Below are 24,919 nucleotides of genomic sequence, written 5' to 3'. Positions count from 1 at the left end.
TGATTTATTTTGATCACCGTCTTTATAAATACAAAATACATGCAACTATTGACCCTGGACAGCAAAAAAAAAATAAATTAAAAATCTACTCATGAGAAGCAATACAAACGACCCTATAATTTAGAAATCTTTAAAAAGATCAGAAGAAAACACATTTAATAAGTGAGGCGGTTGAATCGCTAGAGAGTTGGGTAGCTGAATGGTTTCTAGCCTTCATTTAACATGGATGAAGCTAGCTATAACGCTGAAACTTTAACAATCCCAACTAACATAATGAGAAACAAGATTGTCTCATGTTATATTCATGTTATTCTGCTTAATGAAAAAACCCATACATTAAGAAGGGATCTGCAAGACTGGTACTACTCACTCTCAAGGCTTCTTGAGTAGGCTGCACGTAAAGAAATTATTACACACACACACAAATAGGGCTTCTTTTTTCATTATTTATTTTTCCAAATGTGTGTGTGTAAATGCTGCACATACTGAAAAGACCAAAAAGTAAAAAAATATAACCTGAGATTGTTCATGAGGTATAAATGGTTTAAAAAATAAAAAGATATTTCTGGATGTTCTTCTAAAATAAATATCTCAACAATAGTTTCCATCAACCATCTGCCATTCCGCATAATATTAAATATTTGGAACCAAATCTATTTGGCAAATACCATTTAAGGAATTTGACCCAAGAGTTCCAGATACTTAATACATTCTAAAGTTGTTACCAATGAAGTGAATAAAGTTCAGTGAAAGGTATATCAAATATGTTAGACACCACTTCTACAATCGGAACAGGAAAAAGGTGCATTTCTTCTGAAGTAGTTTTTCTTCCTTCCCCAAGGTCATGCATAGGATTTTTCTACAACTGTTTTGGTAATGACAGTCTTTATAGTCCATGCAAAACTAATCCATTTTGTGGATTTATTGTTCTTCTGAAGTGCCTGTTGCTCATGAAAATTAAAGGTAATTTCCACTGGTAATAAAATTCACTATAAAAATACATTAGATGTCATTCATGTTTCAAGGCAAGAGCCAACGTCCAAGTTCCAGCACTGTCTTACATAAACTTTCTTGTTCCTTCTTCTACGGCTTCAGATACCGTGCAGTTTGAGACAAGAGCCTGACAAACAAGTAAATTGTTAATGTTTCCTGTTATAGCAACTGGTATGAACTTTCATTCTTAAAACACCAACAAAAAATGCCACCAAAAAAAAAAGCTATCACCCCAATTAATTTAAGTGCATTTTCAGCACCTGCTGAAGGTGACATTCTCTTTTGAGGTAACATTGGTGGGATTCAGTTGCCTGAACAGTAATACCCAAGTGCGTTTTTAAACACCCTAATGTAATTTAACATATTCACATTAGAGTTACAAGACCTATATTTTCAAGAAGAAATATCTTCTCTTTCCTTAAAAATAAAAAAAAAGATAGAAGATTGTGCAAAATTCAGTTGCCTGAATACAGGTGTCTTGCACCACTTCAGAATAACCTACCTGGCCTTCCGTTATACCAGAATGGTGCAAGCTGTTTGTCATATCTGACAGCCCATTCAGATGTCTCAGAAGTTTGTCACTAGAAATCTAGTATCTCAGTGAAATATTTTTTTTAAATTGTCATGAAAATATATTTTTTGAAAAGTCTTTGAAACAGATAAAAAGGAACCTTGAACTATTTGAAATATTAACTAGCCAAATATTAGACCTCAACTGAAATGTATTTCATAAAAAAGGTTGAAGAGTATTTAATGGTCATAGATTTCACATTTTAATTCCTTGCAGTTTTGATTATATATTAGCACCAGAAATAAGAAAGGAGAAAGCAAAACGTTAAGCTGTGCAATTCCAGTCATTCAAAACTGAGAAATTTTGTCTTCCCTATTCTATAGCATTCTCTCTGAGCCAATGGCTTTCTAAGGAAGTCATAATATTGTTTCTTCCAAGCTGTACACCTGAAAACTGAATTTTCTGCTAGTATTTCAGTGCTTCACACACTTTCACATATTTCATTTACCTCAGTCCCATACTTCCACCTGTATATTTTTTCACATCTTTCCCACTGTTTTCATGCAAGCAGAAGAGCTGCTGTGAGAATTCTGAATAAGTAAGCCTAATAAGGATGAAAAGAAGTCCCTTTATGGCACTGAGTGGGATGCAATAAAAGATTACAACATGTAAAACCAAAGTAAAGACTGGAGAAAAGCTGATGACATGGATTTGAAAAATGTATATTTAAGACTGACAGAGATTAGAACAGCTTTATCTTTACTGCAGCTTTATTAACTTCACTGAGGTTACATCAGAGACTCAGCTATTGTAACACAAAGAACCCGCATTTAGTGCTTTTTAAAGATTTGGTTTTTTAAGTGTGTCATTACGTTTTATCCTACCGTGACTGTTAGCCCTGAAAGATGAATCCTTATGGGAATCTATCAGTGATCCATCTACACAACACCGCTTCAGCATGAATCATCCCTAAACAGACAACTCACTGCTGTTCAGAATTTAGTAGTTTCTTTTTCACATTTGTTGCTACGTTAAAGTAGCTAAATAAGTGAAGCAATTTATCTTTTCATAACTTCATGACAAAATCTTTTGCCTTTTTCTGACTCCCCACAATTAGAGAAAGAAAATACTGACAACAAGATTAGTAAAATTAAATACAATATTCCAGGTACAACTGAAATTGAGCAATGCAATTGAAGCATAAATACAAAACTTTCTGTTCTCTATTCCACTCTTCTGTTTCAGCTGACAATGAAAAAGAAGCTTCCAGCCAATGGAAACATGGGATTATTCCAAAGTCTTCCAATGAGTAAAGCAAAAATAAACAACATCAACAAGGGCATCAACAGCAGAGATAACGAAGTCATTATCCCACTCTACTCAGTGCTTGTCAGACGATACCTGGAATACTGTGTTCAGTTCTGGTCCCCACTATACATAAAATATGTGGACAGGATGGAGAGGTTCTAGAGAAGGGTCACAAAGATGATACAAGGACTGGGAAGCCTGCAGTATGAGGAAAGACTGGGGGAACCAGGTTTGAGTCTTGACTGGGGGAACCAGGTCTTTTCTCAGCCTTGAGAAAAGAAGGCTTAGGGGAGAACTTATCACCATGTTCCAGTATTTAAAGGGTGGCTACAAAGAAGATGGAGACTCCCTTTTTACAAGGAGGCACGCAGAAAAGACAAGGGGTAACGGGTATGGGTTACTCCTGGGGAGATTCTGATAGGAGACACAAGAGGAAAATTTTTCACAATGAGAACAATCAGCTGTTGGAATAATCTCCCCAGGGAAATTGTGGATTCCCCATCACTGGACACTTTTAAGATTCAGTTGGACAGGGTGCTGGGCCTTCTTGTCTTCACCGTGCGTTCGCCAAGAAAGGTTGGCCAGATGATCCTTGGGGTCCCTTCCAACCTGGTATTCAATGATTCTATGATGCTGTGAACTATTCCACCACTTCAGAAACAGAGCTTGATCATTTAATAGAAAGGTTTTTGAGACATGGTTGCAAGACCAACGTCCATGGTGTGGACACCACAGAGAGTATTGTTTAAAGGCCACTTGAACAGAAAAACAATGATACCCAGTCATTGTACAAGAACTAGTAAATACAATAGAAACAAAAATTGTCTACACCTTTCTCCTTCTTCCATTTCCACTCCAAGGAATGTGTCCTGATTACATATCCACATACTCTTTTAAACATATTATGGTAAAAAATTGTAGGATATCATCCTATATACACAGTGGATCTGTCACAAGTTTGTTCTTTGCAAATCTGTTTGCAGAGAAGAATCTCCATAAATAAATATTTCCTAGAATGAAATTACATTACAAAAATCTTTAGCTCATTTAAATTCAGAACCATATCCTAACATTTCAAGCCTGCAGATGTTTAGCTTTGAAATGAAGCCATTTGCCCATATAGTGTGATCAGTTTACATATGTTGTTATAGTTAAGTCATTGTTTGAGTTGATGTTTGACACAAATGAGTATTTTTTTACTCCTCTAAAATTTAAATTTTCTTTTTTACTATTTATATGATAATACCATCATGACAAGATCATTCCCTGCTCATGCAATCCTTTCCTTTCATGGTGCTTTGAGAAGTATTAACATCACTTGCATTTTCCTCTTTTTATGTGAAGATTGAATATCCAGCTGTTATCTTAATTAAGTCTGCCACAGGCAAGGATCTGGCTTTACGTACCTGCAGAGAGAACTTTCATGGTGTTTTAATGACTAGCTATAGATTGAGCAAAGTGACTCAAGAGCTAATGCAAGCAAAAGCTTAGCTCAAATGAGTGCCAGAGTTGTCAATTTCCAATTAGGAGACTTGTTTGTCTCTCATGACAGTGAACCACCACAAATTACATGCTTTAGCACTGTTGGTTAATCTTTTGCCACCTGACAGATGGAAGTAAATCAGTTGACTTATGTTAATCACTTCCAGGAAGTGAGAATTATTTAAATCTTGGCACAGTTTTGCATCTGTGAGGACAGCATTAGGAGAGATCACAACAGAAACCCATTATTTATAGATAAGGTGTCATCTGAAGTGTGTGTGGGGAGTGGAATGAATGGCAGAGAATATGGGGAAAATGAAAGGCATTATTCAACCCTTTCTCAAAAGCTCTCCCACTTGAGAAGAAAGCTTCTAATTGTTGTTATCTTGCATATTTTATGTTTTTACAAAGCTGAATACAATTTTCAGCAAAATCAAGTTGTTATTATGTGTATGTATATATATATAGAAGAAATGCATACGGGTCTCCTGAAGAGATTTTTGACAGTTTCTACCTAACAAAAGTATCAGTGAATAATAATTAAATACACCTCTACTGAAAATAAGAAAATAAATTTGGCAATACCAAAAAAAATCTCAGATGAATTCTGTGTGGAAAAATGGACAATAAGTTTCTTGATATAAAAAAAACAAAACAAAACAAAAAAACAAACAAACAAACAAACAAAACCAACAAAAAACCAACCAAAAAACCCAACCAACTAAATAATATTTGAAAACTAAGACCTTTGACATGTAGCTCTAAAAAGCCAAGCTGATGGCGTGAACCTTGGACTAGTGTCTGGTAACACCTGTCAATATAAGAGCAAACTGCATTTCAAAGCACAAGATCGACTCCCAGTCTGCTTTCTGCAATTTTCCCCTGTTAATACAATTGCACAATAATTTGGAGAACAGTTTGGATTTTCATGGTACCTTGTTGTTCTCCTAGTGACTGCCCATTCTACAGGATTAATACTGCCATAATTGCAGTCAGTTATTTGATGAATATGGGCTTTAAAATGCTTTTATTCAGTTCAAAATCACGTATGATGTCATGTAACATGAAAAAAATTACAGGATCATTATTTAAATTCTGTTGCACTTTAACTCAAAATTCGAACTTCCACAGTTCATATCAGGACTTCAAAATTTGGTAAGGAAAAATGCTTCCGGATAGAAAGGAATATTTTTTGGGGGAAATGCCAACAAGGCATGCATCAGAGGCATGTTTTTTATTGTAAAAATAGTTCTATAGTTATTGAACACAGTTTGCTCTTTAGATAGCAGGCAAGTAAGCAGGTGCCATTTTACCACTGATCATTAACTTGACATTCTAGTGCTCAAGAAGGATGATATAGTCTTAAACTGCACAGTCCCATTCTACCATCTTCCTACTTACACATACATTTACTCACAAACAGAGCTCCACTTGACTGAGATTGCAGGATAGAGGCACTCAGGGGATGGATTAAGATTACATGGACATTAACAAATTCAAAACCCCACCTGAAATTTTCTAAGTTATTTTAATACACTTATCTTTCTTATTTGGGTCCATTTTTCTGTGCTTCATGGCTCTCAATGCACTTCCATGGGCTTCAGAAATCCTTGTGCATATACGTAGTATTATCAGGACTGCTAAATCAAAAAATAGAATTACTGCATTCTGCATTGGATGTGAAATTATACTAAGAATTCTTAGACTCTCCCCCATCCAGTATTTTTTTTTTCTGTCAACATTTACAATCATCTTCAAAAAGGGTGCATTTTAATCTGGCTCACAAGTCTAACTTGCTTGTTTTCCTTCTTCTACATAGTGATTTTGTACTGTGTGCTGATTGATCTGCTTTCAGAATCACACCAGGTTAATTACCATTCATGCTTGCAACAGCCGGCACACATTCCACTTGAATGGGCAGAGGGGATTCTACAGTGCTGTTTAACCAAACGAACAGGCCACAGAAAATCATGGTGCTAAACATGACTTCCCCTGGCAATTAACTGTGTATTTGGTGCTCCACATCAACCTTTCACATTTTGTTGATGTTTTCATTGCATGTAGAAAGCTACATCTTTAAAACATAATACATAAATTTTTGTTTTACAGTATTGTTTACACACACAGAAACACACATATATAAAAAAGGCTGTTTACTGGCTTTCTGCCTACACAGTTGATTTTTTTTTTTCCTGGAATATAACATATATAAACAGTTAAAAATCTTGCATTCAGAGAAATTAGAGGTAAAAGTGAATAACAAAGTTATGAAATAAACTTATTTATGACCTTGTTGGCCTTCAATCTGTTCAAAAGCTGTCTGCTATATGTAAGCACATACAGCTCATTGTACTTCATCAACACACATACAAAATTATGTATAACACTATTTTTTTAATATGCTAAAGTTGATTCCCCTGAGGTTAAACAAAAAATTCCTAAAGCTGTAAAGAGTTCATCTAAATTTCCTTCTTTACAATTGAAAAGATTTCATTGGTTAAGAAGTAGTATCTTGTATTTTTTTTCCCTCTCATGCATCTAAAGTTCTGTCTGCTCTGCCGTATTTTCCAAACAGCTTGTGTTGAACTATTACAGATATCCATATGTCCTTATTGATGTCCTTAAAATTATAGCTCTAGTAGTATAGAGAGCTTAGCAGGAAAGATAACATAGAGGTCCACCAATACTGATCTTTCAGGTGGGATCATTGTATGGCATTCCGCTGCATTACATTCATCTTCTAAAGCTGCCATTTTAAAAGTATGTAAGTCTATATCTCAGTGGAATATCTGATTATTGTGATTCGTGAGTAACTGGGAGAAAAAAAACAGCTAAACTGAAACACTGGAAGTCTGCCAGACTGAGAACTATAAAATGACTAAAGTGAAATAAATAAATGAAATGCAAACCAAGACACCACCTTATTAACATGAATAATGCCATTATAAAGCATAATACAAGGGGCTTCTGTGCGTTTATTGAAGTAAAACCAGCTTGTGTGTTCTATTTTTTCCACTTTATTAATAAGGCTATTTGAATATCCAATGGCTATACATACTAATTTTTTATGAGTATGAATTTTGAGGTTTTACTAATTTCTTTCATTATACATATAATAAACTACAGCCTTAAAAATAATGGAAAAAACGGGGAAATAATAGAAACTATGACATAATTTCCGCTTGATTTTCTCAAAGAAAATTTGCTTGTCCTAACAGAAAGGGAATTAAGTTTCCTGGCAAGTAAAATTCACCTGCAAGTAATTCCCAAAGAGCAGAAGCTAAAAGTTTCAAGACTGACAAACCTAGAAATTGACCATATATAAAAACTCTAAAGGGAATGAAACTCAGAATATACTTAAAAAAATATTATTGATGAATGCAAATGCAATACTTTCACTTATAAATAGAAGTACAGGGACTCACAGTACATTTAATAAACAAGTATTTCTAACAATATATATTTAAAAATATATAAAATACAAAAACGAGACCTTTGTATGAAAACAAAGTAAAAATAATAGACTTTGGGTCTTCCACCACCTATATTGAATATGAATTTCTACCCTTAGAAAAGAAACCTTGAAACAAAGCAATAAACAAAAATTCAGGAAACTGGCAAAATTTGTATTTCTGCACATAGGAAATTTAAAGAACACATATTAGTACACAAATGAATATACAGCATATACAGTAGGTTTGGGGGAAAAAAAATAAGGAAGAGCTTTATTGAGCATTTGATAATACTTGTTAATTATTCTAGATCAAATCATCCTTTTCTGAAAGGTAGGAATTGGTATAATAGTGTGATATGAGCCACTCTCTGCCAGGTGTTTTTCATGACAGAGTGCCTGGCATATTTAATTTACTAGAACATACTTAGCCTGACCAGTGCTGAGACAAGTGAAAGGATTACTGCATTTCTTTAATAGATGGAAGTATTGCCTTCTACATGTACAGCAAATATTGGCATGACGTTGTTAGGTTATATCCATCTCGTGTTCCTTTGTAGCTTCTCCATCTTTTTCTTTAAAAAGTGTTCTTATTTATGGAACTGAAAAATTAGGGAAGAGACCTGAAATGCAAGTTTATTTTTAATTTTAATCCAGGCTTCAATATACCTGATGATAGCAACCATCTTTCTGTTTCCTTGAATTTAATAAACATACCATCTATTCCATCATTCAGTTCCTTAACAAAATTACTCAATATTATTGGATCTAAAACAGATTTCCTACAGACTTTTACTTAGTACAGCCATTACTTTCAATGTGTATCAACTGTGTGTAGAAACTAAAAATATGTAAAGGTCTACAATAGTTTGACTAGTAACCGTTTTGGGAAAGAAAAAAAAAAAAAAGAAAGAGTGGACTTCTATTCTTCTTGTGAAATGTTACGGGAATAGAATGAGTTAAATGACTTCCTAGGGCACTTTTCACATCTATTCTCTTTGAATTTATGCTTCCGATAACCCAGAGGTAGTTAAACAAAATAGAATTTCCAGGACTGTGATGCTGAAAACTACAACCAAAGCTGATAAAACAAAAATCTGTAGTGTGCTCATGGGTGTATTGTGTCTACTCTTTTGGGACTCTGGGACTAGAGAGGTCAGAAAGGATCCAACATTAGACCAGCCTAGACAGTGACAAACTGGGAATAAAGGCTTTCCCCCACAGAGGGGGCGCTGAAGATAAAACATTAAAGATGCTAGATCTTCAAACCCTTTGACTTGTCCCCTAAATTTCTGATCTTCTGAAATGTATGGGCATCCCTAATGTTTCCTTCTGTGATCCAAAGGTTATACCTTCATGGGGCTCATTTTGAAACAGCTGTTGTTAGGATAAAAGGTGTTCCTTAAATGAAATCTGTCTTTGTTCTAAAAAAGCTGGATGAACTTCACTCCCATTAACTACTGCAAACTTTGTGGATTATGTAAGAGTTTTATTACTGACTTTTTTCAAAGCCTACTTCTTTGAGCTCTGTAATTATCCAGGCTTTCATATTAACAGAAGAAATGGTCCAGACTAGTGTGATCTTTTGAACTTCAGAATATGTTTGTGGGATCCATAAAATGTAATCTGAAACTTGCACAATGTAGCAAAATTAAGAAAGGCATACTTATTCTTAATGCAGATTCTAATGAATAGGGTATAATTCTAGTGTGATGGAACATCATTTAGTAAATAGTTGTTTACATCTTGCATTAAAAATTAAAATTTCATAGTTAGGCAAGTGAAAAACAAACAGTTGCTTTCTGTTTTTTTCTTCATTCCATTTTTCTCTTAAATGCAGTTTACTCATCTAGTTCATCTTGTCCATATTTTTACAATAATTCTATTTGCTAGTTTATCTACCCTGTCAATTATCACAACTTGATTAAGCGAACACTCTAAACTCTTCCTACATTAATGTCCTAAACTCTGGTCTCCTTGTAAACTACAATAGAAACAAAGAGAACAAAAAGGACAGAACATTTTAAGTTGCACCCAGTTAAGACATACATCCTTTACACAAGAGAATACAACTTAATATATATTAAGGTCAAATATTTAAAGGAAACAAAAGGAAATTCAAAATACATATCTACAGTTCCATAAGTAGAATCCTTTGATGTTTTTGCATATTATAGTTTGAGAACCAGATTGAAGAGAAGCTTTCAATTTGATATGTAAAATAGACACTTTGAATATTATGTAAGATTCACTTAAAAAAAAGAAAATGTTTTATAATTAGGATAAATACGTAAGCAAAGTGATCATTGACATTAAGATTTCTCCGTAAGTTGTGAGAGTGTTTCCTTTTGCAGGAGCACAACATATTTCTTGACGCCAACTTAATTTAATTGGATGCTCTTTGATACTGCAGAGCAACTGAAGTGTTCTTAAAATGGTAAGCTGTATCAGAAAAGTACAACTGATATGTTTGGGAAGTTGATTCTAGAAAATATACTTTTGTTAAGAGAAGAGAAAAAAAAAAGTCTGTGTCATTGTACGAGGTTAACAAAATAATATGAAGTACAGGTAGGCAGTGGTAACTCAGCATGTAAGTAGGTGACCCACCGTAAAACAGTAACACCTTTATAACTTTTAAAAAGTATTTCTAGTGAAAAACAATACAATTCTGAAGAGAAAAAACAAACACACAAGCAAAAAAACAAACCAAAAACCAAAACCCCACAAAATAGAAAAAGAACTTTCTTCCAGATTAATATCTGAAGACATTCACGGCTATATGGAATTCTGAATACAATTATAATTCAATTCACAATGAAATGGAGATGATGGTAACCTTTGCTCAAGGCTTCTCTCTGGAAGAAAAAATGGTAAGTGGCAGGAAAACATAGCTTTGGGGAAAAGCAATACTGTCCCTCACAAAGGAAAATGTTCAGGTATGGTTATGCCTCATTTAGTCAAGACAATTTAATTTCGTATAAAATATAAGTATAGTAGAGGAAATACAAAATCTGTAGACACTTAATGGAAGCCATCACTCACAGTATCCCATTTTCTAGATATCCATATTGCATAATGCATATTCCAATATGCAAATTTGCTGGCCATTCAAAAAGAGGTCCAGGGAGTTCATTTCATGATATAACGGTCGTGGTGGTGTTGCAGAAGGAAGAAAGTGCAGGGTTGTTTAGCATCTGCACAAACTGAAGCTTTCCACTAGCCCCAAAGCAAGCAGGAGTCCAGTTCCGTGTTTTTTCCCCCAGACAGATGCAAGTTTGTATGGATCTAATGAGGATGACAATGAAATTGCTCCTTCAAGTCAGCACAGAATCATGTACTCAGTAAGGAGTGTGTGTCATCTTGTATTATCTTCTTAAAATCTAAAGTGAATTCTTTAAAGTTCCTTCTCAGTGTTGTATTCCTGGTTTCCTTCTCACTAAAATCAATAACTATCATAGACCCCTGCATGTATTTCTCATTCTTCTTTTGATAAAAAGCATGTACAACATGTAAGCTGTCATGAAGGGAAAATGCAGATTTGAGGGTTTTTTTTGCACTCCCTGTATTTTTGTTCATAAAAGCCTTAGTTATTATCTCATAGAAAGGTTCTGTTCCCTAAAGTGACCAGGGAGTTCAGCTTTAAAATATATCCTCAAAAAGATCAGCATAGTGTGTAAGGGTTCCTGACTGCTTTTAAGCTCCAACAAAACCAGAGCTCACTATAACAAACTTACTTAAGAAATCATCCTTATTCTTGAAGACATAACCCATGGCCGAATTGGATAAGCAAACAAATTTCAGAATTGAGGAGAATTTATCTGAAAACAATTTGTATGAAGAAATTCAGAGCCTTATCAGGGAAAACGTTTGGAGTGAATTCAAATAGAAAACAGTTCTTCTGTAGAAATGAAACTGTGCTCTTGGCTGTGAATAAAAGCACACAGAAAACATCTAACGTAAAATTGAAATCTTTCATCCTTTATGTACAGGACTACATAATAGTAGCATGTAAGAAGGGATATTGCACAGTACAAATACTCTTACATTGAGCCATGGCTAGGAGACCTATGAATAAGGAGCCTATATTTGGAAGTCTACGATAACTAAGTCTCAACATTATAAAAGCAGTGTAAGCTGTGGGTCTATCCCAATGTTCAGCTTAAGAAATTTCAACAAATTTAAGTCTTTCAAAAAACCTGCCTTAGAATCTAAAATGAATCGTGTTCATATTTTTCAATGAAAAAATTGAATTTGTCATATCCCCCCCAGTGCAACCCTATTTTCACAGCAATTGCATGGGATATTAAGTGAAAGCAGGACTGTTGCCTTTGTTCTTCAAAAAAACATGAGTAAATACAGCAGCATCTTTCACAGAACAATTATGGATGCCGCTTTGCATTAACATTTTCTGCTGAAATACATTAGACCAAAGAGCATCACTACTGGTTTCTAGAAGCTTTATACCTATCCCAGATATGTGGGCCCGCAAACTCACCTGAATACAGAAATAAGACAAGAAATTGCATTTCTCAGCAAAGAAACTGGAAGCTGGAAAATGGAAAGATAAGAACTCTGTAACATTATTGTCTGATTAACATTAATGTTCCCACAAAGCTGAGTTCAGAAACCTTTTATTTTTCACTGTAAGTTATGTCACTATCCAACTGAAGACTACCTTTGACCACATCAAAAAAAAAGTGAGAAGGAAACTTGTATTTTCACATGGTCTAAAATAAAAAAAAAATCTCATTTCTCAGGGTTCCTGAAAGCACAAGACACTGCTACTATCCTATCTATGGTGAAATTCCAAGAGAACTTGGAAAAGCATTTGGCCCCATGTTGTAGCTGAATGTTCACAGACATGACTTGGCTTCTTCTCAAAAGCAAAACATTTACAAAGACTTGTGCTATTCCATGGGGAAAATCTGCATAGATTCATCCCTTTTTTGACATTAAAGAGTTTTGTACCTTTTAAAGCATTCGGTTGTAAACTGCAGTAGATTAATCTAAGGTACTTATGCAATTTGTTAGGAGCTGTGTAAATTACAGGCTTCAAGAAACTCTATATTCCTTCAGTAGGTTTTGTCAGACACATTATTGGAGAGCTTCTTCCTTCTCCTCATATAAGCTTCTCTTGGGTATACAGTGTAATGCTCAAGTGCCTCCCTATAGCTATTCTCTGAAGCAAATAATATATTTACATTTTCGTTCCTGTAAATAATGTGGATTTGTGTGAGCAAACTTGCTTCTATCTACTCTTATCTCTAAAAAAGGTATAATAAAATATTTTGCATTTTCTCAATTTTAATTTCATTTTTTAACACATTCCCTACTTCGGGTACATCAAGTAGCCTCCTTCTACAGAAGGAGGGAAAATAGAGAAGTAGTGGTGGACAGAATTAGTATCCTTATTTCATGTATTTCACTTGAGCATAGGTTTATAAGTTTATACCTACATATCACATCAATGCATCATATTTGTACAAACATACAGTTTATGTTAAGAATAAGTCCCAATGACTTTCATAATCCTGAATCTTGCTGATTCACTATGGTTGCCAAGGCTCTAAACGTGTTTTTAGTCTTCATCTAAAGTCCTGCTCAAAAAAACCCCATCAAACAAAAAACCAAAACCAAACCCAATCCAAAACCAACCAACCATAAAATCCCCAAACAAAAAAGCATCCATGATTTATGAAAACATATAATATATTAATAAGCCATTGATGTTGATTTTTGGAATGACACAGAAATATTATTATTCACTGCATTTTATATGTATATATAAATTCATCCTCATATATACGGGACGAGGAATTTCTCTTGAAACCATTCCAAATGGTATGACTGAATTCACTAAGCCTAGCCTGTACATGTAATAATTGTTCATAATATATTTTTCCTCAAGACAACATGGATAGAAAACTGGTTGCATTGCAGTATGTGGTAATGGCATTTCTGAGAACTGAAATATGGATAGCCTTAGAAATATAAAGAGGTTCTAGTATCAACTAGAAGTAGAAAATAATTTCTTGCATGATAGTTTACGAAGAGACTGTGCAAGATTTTCCTCTTGCAGTGGAATAACTAGTAATACCCTGACAAAGGAGGACAGACATAAAGGATTTCAAAGGGAAGCTGTGAAAATGTTCTCAAACACACAGTTTTGATTAATTTTAGCATGTTTGGATAAATATTTTTCAAATATAAAATTCAAAGGAAAAACCCCCCAGGATACTTCATTTTACCAATGCACTTCTCCTTTCCCTTTCAAATAAATAGTCTCTGTGTTTTGCACAGCACTCACTCACTACTTCCCATCAGCAGGCAGCTGTTCAGCCATCTCCACGAAAGCAGGGTTCCACCAAGCATAACAGTTACTTGGGAAGACAAACACCGTAACTCGGAATGTCCTCCCTTTCCTTCTTCCCCCAGCTTTATATCCTGAGCATGACATCACATGGTATGGAATATCTCTTTGGTCAATTGGGGTCAGCTCTCTTGGCTGTGTCCCCTCCCAACTTCTTCCACAGCCCCAGCCTGCTCGTTGGCAGGGCAGTGTGAGAAGCAGAAAAGGCCTTGACTGCTTAGCAACATCCAAAAACATTAGTGAGCTATCATCACTGTTTCTCATCCCAAACCCAAAATATTTAATATGTAAAATTTCCTCACACACAGAAACTCCAAGCTTACGTGCAGATTATGGAAATCTTTGTTAGGCAAAACATACCATGAACAAGAGATGGGAGGAAAAGTATAGCAATTGTCCCACAGGAAAATGTGTTCTGTAATAATTTCAAAATAGTGTATAAAGGTGAAAATGGAAATGCTAAAAACATTTTGAGAGGAAGCGCTGAAAATTTTCAAAGAAAATTTTTTTTTATTGCTGCTGACATGGTAATATTTAGTTGTTGTCTTCTGATTTCCTCACAGTATTTAGAGTAAGATGATTATGGAACATTTTTTTGTGATGTATTGCTAATACTACGGAATTACACATTTCAGAATTACAACTCTTTATTTTAGGTGCAATATTTTGACTCAACTAGTTACTTGGGTTGCTCCTGTGGAGGAATGGCTGAGTGAAAAAGGGCATGACTTGATTACAATGAGCAACCCAGTCTTTGATAGGGATGAGAGCCCGGAGGAGGCTGTGAACTGTCCTTGAGAAATAGAAGTATGAAGAAGTAGCTACATGATAAGTAAGTGATAAGCGGTACTGCCTCCAGGAGATAGAGAAACATCTGCTGCGCGTGGACAAGAGGTCTGCACTAATGGTGTGAGCGCTCTAGGCGCGTGAACAGAGACTGTAAGCCAATCGTATAATTGTTGCTAGCGCGTGCTCTGCTTGTCTGTCTTTATATACTCTGTGTGAACTTGAATAAAGTGAGAACGACCATACTCATATTGAGACTCATCGTTACTCCGGGTCCGTCTCCCACTCCGACATCTGGTAGCAGAGGATGCACAGAGATCCATAGCTCAGCGGGACTGAGTTCTCCGAGTCTGCGGTAAGCAGCTAGAGGAGGGGAGTGGGAAACCACGGCTGGGAGAAGTGCTGCTCAGGCGCAAAGTCGGGAGCAGACAACGGTGCGAGGTGGCCTCTCGCCTCCCAGGCGCAGTGATGCAAGTAGAAGCTGCGGCCACGCTACTCGCTGGAATCCTCTCTAAGAGAGGGAGTGAAATACCGGCGAAACTGTTGATAAGTTCCATGCTACTCGCTGGAATCCTCTCTAAGAGAGATAATGAAGTACCGGCGAAACTGTTGATAAAGTTAATTAAATTAGGACAGCGATGGGGTCATTTTTCTGACACACCTATGCTGTTTTCTGTTTCGGAATGGCGAGATTTTGGAGGGACGATGTGGAAAAAAACAATCGAGGGGGATGAAAAAGAGGAGAAAGAGATAAAAGCCGTCCGTGGGTTGTGGCATACTGTGCTAGAGACTTTAAAAGCGATGAAAGCGGAGCGGGAAGTAGCCTGTGCAGCTGCTCAAATGTTAGGTCCAGGAGCGGCCGCCTTAAAACCTGAAAGTAAGCCTGGACCTATTGCGCGGTTCTTCGGGCTGCCCGCGGTAAAGGGAATGACCGGGACTGTGTGTAAAACTGTTGCTGAAATTCGAGCTAATGAGGACTCTGACCCTCCTGAGAAAAGTATAGACTTGCCGCTGAACCCCTTGCAAAACTCGGGAAAAGCGGAAGTGACCGATGCGAAACCAGAACAGAAAAGTAATGCAAATGCGGAAGCGTCTCCTCAGAAAACTCCGATAGGGGAGGGGCCTGAAACGTCTACTGATCTCATCGATTTGGGAGGAGCAGCGTGTCGCCCTCCGCCCACAGCACCGCCTCCAGCAACTCCGCCTGCCTTGTATCCACCGCTACCCCCCTCCAGTGACTCGTCTGGTCCGCCAACTCCACCCCCGGACAAGAGTCGTAAACTGTCCACAGACAAACTGCTACAGACAGTTTTAAGGCGGCTCGACGAGTTAGATTTACGTGTGGCGAGGAAGGATGATAACATGCCTCCATGGCTAGTGAATCCCTCAACACCTCCGAGAACTGCACGCTGGAATGGCATTATTAGAGACGCTATACTAGAAGGACAGTGGGGAACAGCCGCTAGTTTGGGCGGAACTCCACCTCTCGCGTGTCCCATTGTACATGTAAACAATACTGGCAAATGGGAACCACATGATTGGAAAATTTTACAACAAGCTCGCACCACCATCTCAACTTATGGATTAAAATCTGAGGCTACCCGACAAATTGTCAGCTGGATTTTTTCTGCTGATCTGATGTGTCCATATGATTGTCGTAACCTAATGAGACTGTTGCTTACTCCAACACAATATTTGTTGTGGGAATCCTCCTGGCAACAACAAGCTATGAATGAAGCATCTCAAAGACAAGGGGAGGGAGACCCCCTCCGTGGAGTCACGGCAGAGATGTTCACAGGGCACGGAAAATTTAGTGACTTGGAAGTACAATTGACGTTTCCAGCAAACCTATTACAGCGATCGGCGCAACTTGCCCTAGAGGCATTTCTCGGCCTCCCAGGATCTACTATTCCGTCATTTGGTACCATGATGCAAGGAACTACAGAAAAATATAGTAACTTTGTTGACCGACTGTGGGAAGCAATCATGAATCACCCTGATTTAGATGACAGCGGTAAACAACAGATGTTCAAAGTATTGGCTTTTGACAATGCCAATAAGACCACCAAGCAAATTCTAGCCAGTCTACCAAAAGGAGCAGACATTGAAGAAATGTTATTGAGAGTAGAAAGGACTGAAGCTCAAAAACAAAGCACCACGGTCCATCATAGACTCCAAGATTCGACCACAAAAAACCGAGCTTGCAACTCAATTGCGCACACTGACTGATGTCCAAACCCTGCTTGGAGACATTCAATGGGTGCGGAACTGTGTTGGTATCTCCAATACTGACATTGCACCCTTAACAGAATTATTGAGAAGCAATCATCCAGCCGACGGCGTTACTCTGACGGCGACACAGCAAGCAGCACTACAACAAATTGCACAAAAACTGCAATCGACGTGGTCATCTCGACGCATTTTAATGTTGCCAGTGTCTCTGATAATATGTAATGGGAAAGATTCACCATATGCAGTCATTTGTCAATGGCAAAACAAAAAGGGGGAACTTGCTACTCTCTTCTCCTTCTTTGGTGATGCCACTGACAAATGCGAAGGGAAGGTAACAAAAGAGAATGTGTTCAATGTCTTAGAATGGGTATTCTTAAGTGTACAACCAAAAACGAGCATTCAAACGCGAACTGAAGCAGTAGGTGAATTGATACGAAAAGGAAGATCACGAATCATAGAAATCAGTGGTAAAGAACCAGAGGATATTAGCATACCTGTTAACGCTGTAGATTTAGAATGGTGGCTGCGTAATGACGCTGCCATGCAAGAAGCCTTGTTAGGCTACAGTGGGAGAGTGCATTCACAACAGCCACAAGGGAAATTATGGCAAGTTCTAAAAAGAAATCAGTGGCTAGAAAGACCCAAGGTACAGAAAGACCCATTGTCAGATGGTATCACTGTGTATACAGATGCAGGCAAACGCTTGCGGCGTGCAGCCTGTGTTTGGCAGGAAAAGGGTCAATGGTGTCAGCATATCATAGAGGGACAACCTCGAGATTCCCTTCAAACATTGGAACTAACCGCAGTAGTATGGGCCTTGAACAATTGGCTAAGCACTCCCTTGAATGTAGTAACAGATTCATTATATGTGGCTGGAATAGTGCCACGCCTGGAAGACGCTCTACTTAGAGAGACAGCTAATCCTAGGCTGGGGATTTTATTTATTCGGTTGCGATCTATACTTGACCAAAGAACAGCTGCCTGTTGTGTTATCCATATTCGTAGTCATCAGCTAGACCTTGGATTAGGCCAGGGCAATCAACTTGCTGACAGCCTGGTTAGTCCAGTGTGTCATGTGCCTCCTATGGATAAATTTCAACAAGCTAGGCAGAGTCATGAGAATTTTCACCAAAATGCAAAAGGGCTAAAAAGACAATTTAATTTAACAGAAAATGAGGCTCGAGGCATTATCCAAGCCTGCCCGAAATGTGGGAGCCATGGCCCAGGAATAGGGTTAGGAGTGAACCCAAAAGGATTAAAGGCGTTAGAGTTGTGGCAGATGGATGTCACACATATCCCAGAGTTTGGTCGCTTGAAGTATGTACATGTGACCATTGATACATTTTCAAAAATGATCTGGGCAACCGCATTGCCCGGAGAAAAGGCACATCATGTATGTAAACGCTTGCTTGCTTTGCTGTATTAGGAGTGCCTGAATGCATTAAAACTGATAATGGGCCTGCTTATGTTAGTCAAAAGGTTAGAAAGTTCTTGTTAAGATGGGGAGTTGATCACACGACAGGGATCCCACATTCGCCTACGGGACAAGGATTAGTGGAACGCACTCATCAAGTATTGAAGAACTATCTAGGTAAACAGAAGGGAGTAGAGACAGATGCTCAGCAAAGGCTACATCGTGTGCTCTTTACGTTGAACTTTCTCTGTCTCATGGGTGATCGAGAGGAACCGCCAGTGATGATTCACCATCAAAACCTTAAGTTCAATAGTACAACAATACTCCCGCAATTCAAAGTGATGTATAAAGATCCAGTCTCTGGAATTTGGTTGGGACCTGTTCCTGTTATATTTAATGGTCGAGGTTATATGTGTGTCTCCACAGATTGCGGTCCAGTGTGGGTGCCTAGTCGAGCTGTAAAACCTGCTCTGACTCGACATGATCCGCCTGACAATCAAGATGTTCAAGATCCTGGCCCTGGGGATATTGATTCCGGCGGTAATGACCCTCCACAAGATTGAACCTAGGGAAAACATGTGGGTCACCTGGGCGAATAAGACAGGACAACAAGCCTTTTGTCTATCGCTTGCCTCTGCTACAGAGCCTTTTCGGACATGTTTGATAGGAGTGCCTGGTTTTAAGGTAGAAGACTTTAGCAAGTATAGTAAGCAGAACTGTATTAATTCTCAGAGTGTTAGTAATTGTAGTGCCACGCTCCTTAATAGCTTGAATGTTACGCTGCCTTGGGACCCTCAAAAATTAGAACTGTTAGGATCAATGAGAATTGGAAGTGTCTCCCAGAACTGGACTCAAACCTGCATATTTTTTGGAGGACCTGCCTTTACTGGCGTAAATTATTATCGATCATTTAATTGGACGGGGTGGACAAACGTCACTCCGAAAGCAAACTACTATGACTATAGACATAAAGGTGCATTTTGTGGCACAAATGACACATCAAAACAAGGATTGGGAGCCCTTGGGGTTGGAACAAAAGGGGAACAGCAAATTTGGAACATTGGCACCCCAAAAGCCTTGCCGCCAAATGTGTTTTTGATATGTGGTGACAGGGCATGGCAGGGAATTCCGAAAAATGCGATAGGTGGTCCATGTTATCTTGGCAAATTAACGTTGTTAGCCCCAAATCAAAACTGGTGGAAAAATGTGACCAAGGGAGAAAACGCCGCACGTACAAAACGGGCGGTCACGGGTCTCCCACCAAATTGCAATGATGAAGTTACCTTACTCAATCCCACTGAGAGAGTGTTTTTATCCATGTTTGTACCTGGGGCAGCAGCAGGCAGAGCTTTGAAGGAGATAGGACGGTTAGCTTGTTGGGCTGAAAAACAAGCTAAAGTCACCACTGAGGTAATAGAAACTCTGTTAGGAGATCAAAATAGCTTACGCCACGCAATTTTGCAGAATAGAGCGGCAATTGACTTTTTGCTATTAGCTCAAGGTCATGGTTGTGAGGATTTTGAAGGCATGTGCTATATGAATTTGTCCGATCACAGCGAATCAATTCATAAACAGTTGCAGTGGTTAAAAGAGCATGCAAACAAAATTCATCAAAACCATGGGTTTTTAGATGGGTGGCTGACTAACTTGTTTGGGAATATGCCACAATGGTTAGTAGGCTTGCTTGTTGAAGGCTTGCGTATTATAATAACTCTTGTGATTATAGGTCTGTGCTTATGTTTAGTGCTTAGTTGTATTAAGAGAGCTATGTTAAAAGTAGTAAACCAAGCCTGGATTGCTCAAAAACAAAAAGGGGGAATTGTGGAGGAATGGCTGAGTGAAAAAGGGCATGACTTGATTACAATGAGCAACCCAGTCTTTGATAGGGATGAGAGCCCGGAGGAGGCTGTGAACTGTCCTTGAGAAATAGAAGTATGAAGAAGTAGCTACATGATAAGTAAGTGATAAGCGGTACTGCCTCCAGGAGATAGAGAAACATCTGCTGCGCGTGGACAAGAGGTCTGCACTAATGGTGTGAGCGCTCTAGGCGCGTGAACAGAGACTGTAAGCCAATCGTATAATTGTTGCTAGCGCGTGCTCTGCTTGTCTGTCTTTATATACTCTGTGTGAACTTGAATAAAGTGAGAACGACCATACTCATATTGAGACTCATCGTTACTCCGGGTCCGTCTCCCACTCCGACATGCTCCCAATTGAAGGCAGTCTAATTTAGTAGTTCAGATGTAAGATGAAACTAAGCAGACTGTGTTTCAAGCTGCTTCTGCCATCTTTGATATTTCATCAGTTTGCATTGAGTTACACACCTTCTACAGAAAAGGTGTCAAGAATGTCACATTTTTTTCCTCCTTTTGAATAACAAGAGTTGAATTCTTGAAAATCGGTATTTTTTCATAAAATAACATCTCTCTCCCACTTCAAATGTCTCTGGGAACTAAACTGAACTCCATAACCAAGCTGGTTAGGACACTTCCCTGAGTTCCAGTAGAGAAATTTGCCTCAGATTTCCAAACAAACTAGTATATTAGCTACTCTCAATTTCTTCTGTGCAAAATATGTAATATCTAAGAGTTTGATCTTTCATTCTAGCCCTACATTCATGTGGGCGGTTTGGAAGCTTTTTGAGACAAGGTAAGTGAAGTAGATGTTTCTGGATTAAATATATATTGCAACATTGCCCACAGTGGGAGCATAGGTTTAGAAAGGACCCTGCGGCATTTCAGATCACAGGCTGATTTCAGTTTCATACGAGTGCTATCTAGAAAACTGTCCAGCTGTGTCCTCAGGGCTTCTATGCTGGCTGTTGACAGGAGCCAAACCTTCATTAAAAGCAAAGTGATTGCAGCAACTGAAGAGTTGTTGCTCTGGCAAAACAGATTATTCCCAAGTTGCAGAGCTGAAATCTTGTGCCCACCTCCTGTGAGGCCACCTGGAAGGTCTGCCAGAAGCCTGGGTGTCCTTCCACTCTGTAAGTCAATTTTCCTGGTACTGCAGCTGCTCAAATATAGGACTGCAACCATTAGCTCCAGAGCTGACAACTGGAAGCACTGGGTCCACGCAACGCAGGAGTCATCTGGGGGCAGTTCCCCTGGAAGCCTCTAGCACTCTGGAAAACTACCTGAGACGTGGAGGAGAAAAAAAGTTTTGAATCAGTATTTCAGGATCCAGTACTGATCCCTACATGATACAGGGACAGTAAACTGTCTTTACCTATGATTTCTCTACTAAGAAAAGAAATCTATTTCAGTTAGGGTATTCTTCTGAGAGAGATGCTAACAACTGAATTAAAGCCTCCACATTTCACACTTCCTTGATTTTCTGCAGCAGTACAGTGCCTCCTGACAAATGAAAGTCATGTTGGCTTTGCTACATACACTTCACTTTTTAACAAATTCACGTCATTCCTCTTTCAATAATGCTGCTTTCCCTGCACTGCCATTTCAATTGTTAAGTCAACACAGTGTTTGGAGGAAGACTTTACCTAAAGAAGAACATTAAAAGACAGCTGTATTCCCAAATGTTAACTCTGAGCAAGTTGCAATATTCTAATAAAAAAGCTGAATGTATATTTATACTGTAACTGATCACTGTAGATTTTCTGTTGGCATGCTGACCCCCTTACTTGAAGATGTGTTACACCATGAATTTCATGAAAACACATTTTTAAGGAACAAAGGTATCAATTTGAATTGGATGGAGTTATTAAATAACATTGGCTGCTTTCTGATACCTACTTCCTGATGATATCTAACTTTTAGAAAGAAAAGCATTCTTTTTTCCTAGACCCAAAGAGAAGTAGGAAAAATAGGCTATAGATGTGAGGCAGAAAGAGGTTTCTATCAGATTGCTCCATATTCTTTTCTAATCTCTAGCTGAGGAAGGACACTGTGAATTTTGAACTCATAGCCAGACTTTCCAAAATCTGGCCATAGATTTTTAATAAGAGGACAGCTGAAAAAAAAAAAAAATAGGGAGGAGGTTTCTCAAGAGAACGAGTATCAACCCAGTGTATATAGAAAGAATCTCCCTGAAATAAAGGTACATATTTTAATAAAATATTTCTAACATATTGCATTTTTGGTTAAAAGTATGCTTAAAATGACAGAACAGTAAAACCAAGCATGACTATTTTAAAATATCAAAACACGTGAAAATTACCTATAGAAAAAACATTAAATTTTTCATACAGTAAAAATATACATTTAGCTTTAATATTGATGCAAAATGATATTGCAGCATGCCTAGATTCATCATGTGGGAATACAACTGTGACCATTTCTGAATCTTCTAGAACTGAGCATATAACACAGCTGGTATGAGTGTACACATTCTTAATTGCTAATTGCATAAGGCTTTGCCATCACAAGGTCTCCCTGATTCAGTTCTAGTAGATTCAGGAATAGGCACTGAACACAAGGTATTTCTCCACTATGTCACAATAAGACACATAGTCATGAAACACCTCTCTTGCAGCTGAGCTCTAGACCAGTCCGAATGACAGTGCCTGCCTTGGAGAGCTTTCCACCTGAATAAGCAAAATCGTACACGTTCTACATACTGATTCTCTGCGATACAGAAAGGCAAAGAGGTCTGCACAAATTCAGGCAGTAGGTCAATCCTAAAACCATGGTAAGAATCACACCATCCTAACTAACTACAGAGCTCTAACTATCGTGCTACACATGAAAGATACCTCTCAGCTCTGGCGTGTTTTACATCAAGCCCTAAGGATTATAGAATGTGGCTGATGACTGTAATTAGTAGTTATTTTTTGTTGTGTACCAACAGCATGTTTGGAGCAAAAATACAAAATGAAGACAATGCCTGCTGTAAAGAGGGGAGAGGAAAAACTAAACATGGCAGATAAAGAAATGAAGACAATTACAGATCTATCATGCTGGCTTAGAATCCATGCAGTTAGAAAAATAATAAAGTTAAATAATAAAGTTGCCTGCAGGCAATCTAAAAGGGATTTAATTATTTTTGAATTACCCATCTTGGATGAAAAATCATTTCAAGAACCAAGAGAATTAAACATTCTTTTGACCCTGTCATGAACTATATTTTAAAGAACTTTTATGTAGCACAGTAGTCTATCCCTCCTTTCTTTATAAAATGTATGACATTGCATCAGCTGCAAATTAAAGTACATGAAACACATTTGTAAATACAATATGAAGTTGTGATGTATTTAATGGTAAATACAATAAACTGTAACCAACTACTAATTGTGATCTGTGGTATATGGTGGTAATAGATTTTACAGAAAAATAATTTGTTTCAGTGTTTGCTTTGTTAGCACTACTTTATTTCCCTCTGCTTTACAAATGAAACATTTTTCACCTTATACAAGCTATAAAATATAGTGGGAGAAAATCAGGCATTTTTTTCTTTTTTTTTTTTCTTTTTTTTTACTGTAGATAGACAAACTGATTCTATTACACTGAAAAAAAAAAAAAAAGATACACATGTAGGAAGCCATTGCAAGGCTGGCTAAAAGTTGCATTAATTCATGTAATTTAACCCTAACAGCCATGTCCTAGGTCTATCTGTTTCTAAAAGTAGGCTCAGATTGACCTCTATAACTGCACGCTGTAGTAAATATATGCATTGCTTACTGTAAGGTTCTGAAGACAGCTATCCTTTGCAGTAGTAGCTTCCAGAATCAGGTTACATTTTTCATTCCTGCAGCTACAGCATCCTACCTGGAATCCTAATTCCTTGTCCAACAGTAGAAGAGTTTCCATGTCTCTAATTTCCTGTGTAGCAAAGACACACTCAAGCCTCCCACTGCTGCTCACGTCTGTGCTGATTTCACCCAGAATTCTGGATTCATCAACTGACGCAGAATTGATGAGGGTCATGATCCAGGAGAATAGAAATTTCAGGCATGTTCTCAAGAATATTGGAAGGAAGTTATTAGTTTATTCCCTAACTACCAAACTACCTTCTTGAGCAAGTCACTAAGGCCAGCCTTAGACCCCAAGAGTGACAGAGAGCTTTAAAAAAAACCCCAACTTTAAAAAGGACACAGAGTAGAAATAACATGGTAATCTGCAAAAACATTCCTTTTTCTGTCATGGTGCATGAACATAATTTAAGAGGTGTATAAAATATTCAAAGAATATGCAAATATTATTAGGTTAAATTACCTAAACACCTGTTTTGGTTAACCATTAATAAATGAATGGCTTGTTTACTTTAAAAATCAACATTGTTAAATGGAATACATCACGAAAATACTACCAGAGTGGTTTCCTCTGATACTCCTGATATTTTAGTAATAAAACTTTCCCTGCCTCCAAAACGTTGATGTCCAACAGTCAAGAATTACAAAATTGCAAGAAAATCATT

This window comes from Numenius arquata, chromosome 4 (genome assembly GCF_964106895.1).
Source record: "Numenius arquata chromosome 4, bNumArq3.hap1.1, whole genome shotgun sequence".
In the NCBI taxonomy this organism is placed as follows: Eukaryota; Metazoa; Chordata; class Aves; order Charadriiformes; family Scolopacidae; genus Numenius; species Numenius arquata.
Note: the sequence above shows the minus strand (reverse complement) of the source record.